The 6,119-nt window shown below is 43.2% G+C and overlaps 1 protein-coding gene across 2 annotated transcripts in view; it reads right to left on the bottom strand.

The window, feature by feature from the left end:
- Nucleotides 1–4,549, bottom strand: part of LOC122542641 (GTPase HRas-like) — a 33,464-nt gene extending 28,915 nt beyond the window's left edge. Inside the window, exons 1-2 of one of the 2 annotated variants that reach the window (XM_043680637.1) lie at nt 4,345–4,549; nt 3,092–3,129 (exon numbers count right to left, since the gene is read on the bottom strand). The gene's annotated coding sequence lies outside the window, so the exon portion shown is untranslated. The remainder of the gene's footprint in view (nt 1–3,091; nt 3,130–4,344) is intronic. The other variant, XM_043680636.1, reaches the window with a different exon arrangement.
- Nucleotides 4,550–6,119: the final 1,570 nt, after the last annotated feature.

Raw genomic sequence — 6,119 nt, 5'->3', positions numbered from 1 at the left:
GAGGTAGAAACGGGCGGTGCGGGGTTGTGGGACTATGGGGTTGGAGGCGGTGGATGGGAGATCCCCTGAGGTGATGAGGTTCTGGATGGTCTGGGAGATGATGGTTTGGTGGTGGGGGGTGGGGTCATGGTCAAGGGGGCAGTAGGAGGAGGTGTCCGCGAGCTGGCGTTTAGCCTCAGCGGTGTAAAGGTCGGTGCGCCAAACTACTACCACGCCTTCCTTGGGGTTGGAATGGAGGGCTGCACGTTCCGAGGGTGAGAGTTTGGAGTGGGTGAGAGGGGTGGAGAGGTTGAGGCGGTTAATGTCGCGGCGGCAGTTGGCTATGAAGAGATCAAGGGTGGGTAAGAGGCCAGCACGGGGTGTCCAGGTGGATGGGGTGTGTTGGAGGCGGTAGAAAGGGTCGTCAGAGCTTGGGCGAGAGTCTTGGTTGAAGAAGTAGACGCGGAGGCGAAGGCGGTGGAAGAATTGTTTGATGTCACGCCGTGTGTTGAACTCGTTAATCCGAGAGCGTAGGGGAATGAAGGTGAGGCCTCTGCTGAGGACTGATCTTTCATCCTCAGAGAGGGGAAGGTATGGAGGGATGGTGAAAACACGGCAGGGCGGGGAGCTAGGACCTGGTGTGGAGCTGGAGCTGGGTGTGGGGACGGGGACGGAGATCGGCGTGGGGGCGGAGTTGGGTGTGGAACATGATTTTATAAATACAGTAGCAACAATAGCAGGTCAGAAGCTGGGAATTCTGCCACAATTCACAAGAACAGCCTTGTTGAGGAGGCTAATTCACCTCCTTATTCCCCAAATCCTGTCCACCATCTATAACGCACATGTCAGGAACTCCCAGTTGCTTCAATAACACACGAGAAGCTTGACAGCATCCAGGACAAAGCAGCCCATTTGATTGGCACCACATCCACAAACATTCACTCCCTCCACCACTGACACTCAGCAGCTGTGGTTTATAACATTAACAAGATGCACTGGAAGAATTCACTAAGGCTTCTTAAACAGTATGCTCCAAACCCACAACCACCATCGCCTAGAAGGACAAGAGCAGCAGACAAATGAGAAGACCATCACCTGCAAGCTTCCTCCCAAGCTGTTCACTATCTCAACTTTGAAATATATTGCTGCTCCTTCAATGTCACTGGGTCAAAAACCTTGAACTCCCTCCCTAACTGTATCTACAGGACATGGACTGAAGCAGTTAGAGAATCAGAGTCAGAGTCAATCAGCATGAAAACAGACCCATTAGTCCATGCCGACTTTAATCCCAAACTTAACGAATCCCACTTACCTGTGCTTGGCCCATATCCCTCCAAACATTTCCTATTCATGTACTTATCTCAATGTCATTTAAATGTTGTAACTGTATTCACACTCATCACTTCTTCTGGAATTTCGTTCCACACACACAAACCATCCAGTGAAAGTATTGCCCCTCATGTCTTTTTTTTAAAATCTCTCTCCTTTCACCATAAAAAATATGCCCAGGTCTTTAAGTCCCCCAGCCTCGGGGAAAAAATACCTATAATTCATCTTAACAATACCCCTCATGATTTTATAAACCTCTATAAGGTCACCTCTCAATCTGCTATGCTCCAGTGAAAACAGTCCCACCCTATCCAACCTCTCCTTATAACCCAAACCCTCCATGTCCAGCAACATCCTGGTAAATCTTTCCTGAACTCTCTCCATCTCAATAATATCATTCCTATAACAGGGAGACCAAAACTAGACACAGTACTCTAGAAGAGGCCTCACTAATGTCCTGTACAACCCAAGTTCTAACTTCTATACTCTAAGGTCTCAGCAATGAAGACAAATGTGCTAAACACCTTCCTAACCACCTTATCTATACACAATATAAACTTCAAAAGAATTATGTATTAGAACTCTTCAAGAAGGAGATTACCACCACATTCTCAAGGAGCAGCTAGGGATAGGCCCAGCCAATGATGCTAACAGGCCACACAAAATGAATAAGAATAAATATAAACAAAAATTGCAGAGCTTTGGGGTGTCCACATCAATGAATTGTAAAAGGTTAGAATGCAAGTACAGCAACTATTTGGGAAAGCTATTAGAATGGTATCATTTGTCATTAATGGTATCATTTTGCCTGCAAAAAAGACCCTAAACTTCCAGCTGCCTGCCACTTCTACACCCCACCTTGTTCCCTGGCCAACATCTCTGTCTTAGACTTGCTGCAGTGCTCCAGCCAAGCTCAGTGCAAGTTGGAAGAACAGCACTTCATCATCCACTTGGGGACCCTGCAGCCTTCTGGACTCAATATCAAATTCAATAACTTGAGGAGTTGAGCTCTCCCATGTCCCTACTACAACTCCCACACATCAGACCTTGTTGTCACTTAGTTTGCTATTACACGCAACCCATTGCTAGCCATTAACAGTCCCCAATGACAGCTGCCCATTCACTCCTTTGTTTGTCCAGCTGTTCTTTGTCTTTGGGCTCCATCCTCACCTATCGTTTACTTCGTACCTCTACCCTATCGTCTGCATATAAACCGACAATTTTCCTAGCCACCATCAGTTATGAGGAAGGGTCACTTGACCTGAAACATTAACTTTGATTTCTCTCCACAGATGATGCCAGACCTGCTGAGCTTTTCCAGCAATTTTGGTTTTTATTTTTAAACTAGGGGTCACTGTTTAAAAATAAGGGGTTGCCCAAGTAAAACAAATTTATTTCCCCCCCACAGGTTCATTCACATGAAGGTTTGTAACTCTCTTCCTGAAACAAATGGTGTAAACAGAGTCCTTGAATATGTTTAAACACAGAGGTAGATATATTATTAAGTAAAGGGGTGAATGGTTACCAGGATAAGCAGAAATGTGAGGATTTAAGGTTTCAATCAGATCAGGCATGATCTTGTTAAATGCTGAAGCAGGCTCGAGGGGCTGAATGGCCTACTTTTAATTTCTGTTTGAATAATTAGCTGAGTACAAGACAGTTGTAAGTTTGTATCACTAAATCTACATATTTCACAACAAGCAAACCACAAAATAAATTACAAAATCTTTCCAGTCATTCTGGGTTCTGAATACAACAAACTTTAAAAATTCTGACATCTCACCTCTAAGTGCATTAGGTGTCAGGGTATCAGCCAGTGTGCTGTAAATTTAATAAAATATTCAGATCAAGTTAATATTTCCAGTCAATGTACCCATTGTGTAAGTTCACAGCCAAGCCTTATTGTGATAAACATCATGCAGCTAAGACTGCACACAACAAATAATGCATCTTTGTCAATGACCTTTCATTAGAACTGGGAGCTGAATTCAGTGTCTTTAGCCAGTACACAGAGGAGGTTGACGCAGAGAACTAAAGGATAAGAGCAGTGATGGGGTGAAAGGCCAGGCTTATTAAATGATGAAAGGAATAATGTCTGGAAGGTAAAACGTTCTCATGAGGGTCATCACTGATTTAAACTTCAGTAATGTCACCTGACCCTCCCCAAGAGGCTCTCAGGCAGGCCTCTACACTCCACCACAAGACTATGTGGTGAGTCTCCCTAACTCTGAACCAGGAGGTTCACGTTGAAATTCTACTGTTCCAGAGATGCACAGGTTGATTAGAAAACATCTGAACTAATCCCCAGCAATCTTCCACCCCCCATAAACCAGAAATTACCCAAAATGCTCCACATCTTTTTATCAAATTCCATCTGCTTCTATCATTTGCCCATTATCCCTGTCTTCACTATTAATTTCAAAATTGAGATTTGGAACTATCATTTCTGTTTTCAAATTGTCTTTATCCCAGCAGTATCCTCCAGTCCTATGCCAACTCCTCTATATCTTGCCACTAATAAACCCAGTTTTAATGGTTCCCTAGCCTTCAACTGTTTAGGTTTAATCTCTGTCAGTACCTCCTCACCTCTCCACTCCTTTAAAGAGCTCCTCTTGCATGAAGATGTTAATTACCGATCTCATTTTATACTTCAGTATCAAATTCCTTGTTCACCTGAAGCACATTGGTACATTTCATAACATTTTTTTCAGCAATCACACAATCTCCCAGTGTAGAAGCTACGCCCTGAACAGCAAATGCAGCATGTTACTTATAAATAAGTCACTACAAACTGAGAAAGTTATTTGGATTTACAATCCTTGGAGGCTGGTTAAACTGAGACAATGGTACAACAAAGTGGTTCTCTTTCCCTTACTGTAAATGACAGACAATAACACACCTCCACTTACTGGATCCTCCCAGTTGAAGATACTTAACGGAGACAAACGGATTATAAAGACAAAACGAAAACCTGAAATAGAGAAATTGCAGCAAGACCTAAATGGTCCCCGGGGTCAGGGTGTATGGAACACTCACCATAGAAATAGCAGGAGGAAAAAGTCCTCGTCCCTTTTCCTACTTCTCAATCGCAAAGAGTTTTCTTTAAAATTTAAGAAACTTTAAGGAACTGGATTTTTTTGGAAGCAGACTGATCCAGGTTTGTCTGGAAGCGGAAGGGCCCAAGTTACTTTGTTGTCAATTTCAGCCCCAGCCACAATGTAACAATTTCCAGCGGAAATCCCGGCCGAATATTGATAGACAGTTCAACAGATCAATAGAGACACAAAGATCTACAATATGGACCAATCATTTTACACTAGGGGTGGGACCTGGCAGGGACCGATTGAAAGATCGTCTTCAGGAAATGCCTGAGAAATATTCCACAAAGATGGGTGTGCGAAACTGCTTTATGACCTATCCTTGATTCACTTAATTTAACTGTAACCAAATACAATCATTATGCTACTTGACAAGATAACCAGAAGTTCAGGCAGATCCACATGAAAAAGCTGACAAGATATCCCAATTTTTCTATTTGAGTTTAAATCCAACAATATGGAAATTAAAATAACGAAAGAATTGGAAAAATGAGCATTTTTTTTGTAAAATTCCATTGGGTGTGCTGATCCTGAGGTGGGAAACTTGGTGTCTTTAGTCAACTTGGGTTATATGTGACTTCAGATCCACACCAATACTGCTCCCCTTCAAGCTGCAACACAGTTGAAAAGGAACAGCAATATCTTCTCAGTGCAACTGGATACAGGTCATCGGCCTCAAATAACAATTTCAACGACAAACCCATTTTTCTGCAGTCAAAAATGATGAATGCGCAATTGAAGTCCATGATCCTTGGGAAGTAGATGCCAGTGCTCAAAGTGTGGTGGCTGTGGCGGGGCAGCGATGATCGATGTTGTTTTATTACTTCGGATGTTCCTTTCAGAGATCAACATGCAAATGAGATTCTGTCAGTCATCATTTTATCTATTTACTTTATGTTAGTCACCAATTGTCTTTCCAAATTTCTGATTATCAGACAGATAATATTGAGGGCCATATTCAGTCAGTATGATGGTCCTGAAGAAACCATTTCTGACAGTTGCAACTTACTTGTTAATTTAGCTATAAATAAGCCCACCAGAGATCTTCAAGCAAACAGAATCAAAGTACCTCATTCATATGACATGTAGATAGCATACAAATTTACAGGAGTACCTGACAAATTTGCCTGCAAAATTTCCAAAACACCCGAGAAATTTTAATCACTGGGGTAACAATCAGAAAAAGTAAGTAGAATGGACTGAATTAGTGATGAACTGTCCCTGAATCTCACAGGACAAAAGTGAGGACTGCAGATGCTGGAAATCAGAGTCTAGAGTGGTGCTTGAAAAGTACAGCCTGTCGGGCAGCATCCGAGGAACAGGAAAATCGACGTTTCGGGCCTTCAATCTCAGACTGGATCTCTCGCATTTACTAGGTAAAAACAATGACTGCAGATGCTGGAAACCAGATTCTGGATTAGTGGTGCTGGAAGAGCACAGCAGTTCAGGCAGCATCCAAGGAGCTTCGAAATCAACATTTCGGGCAAAAGCCCTTCATCAGGAATAAAGGCAGTGAGCCTGAAGCATGGAGAGATAAGCTAGAGGAGAGTGGGGGTGGGAGAAAGTAGCATAGAGTACAATGGGTGAGTGAGGGAGGGGATGAAGGTGATAGATCAGGGAGGAGAGGGTGGAGTGGATAGGTGGTAAAGGAGATTGGCAGGTCGGACAAGTCCATTCAAGTCATGGGGACAGTGCTGAGCTGGAAGTTTAGAA

The sequence above is a fragment of the Chiloscyllium plagiosum genome, chromosome 40, assembly GCF_004010195.1.
Source record: "Chiloscyllium plagiosum isolate BGI_BamShark_2017 chromosome 40, ASM401019v2, whole genome shotgun sequence".
NCBI lineage: Eukaryota > Metazoa > Chordata > Chondrichthyes > Orectolobiformes > Hemiscylliidae > Chiloscyllium > Chiloscyllium plagiosum.
Note: the sequence above shows the minus strand (reverse complement) of the source record. Positions and strands in the feature narration are given on the sequence as shown.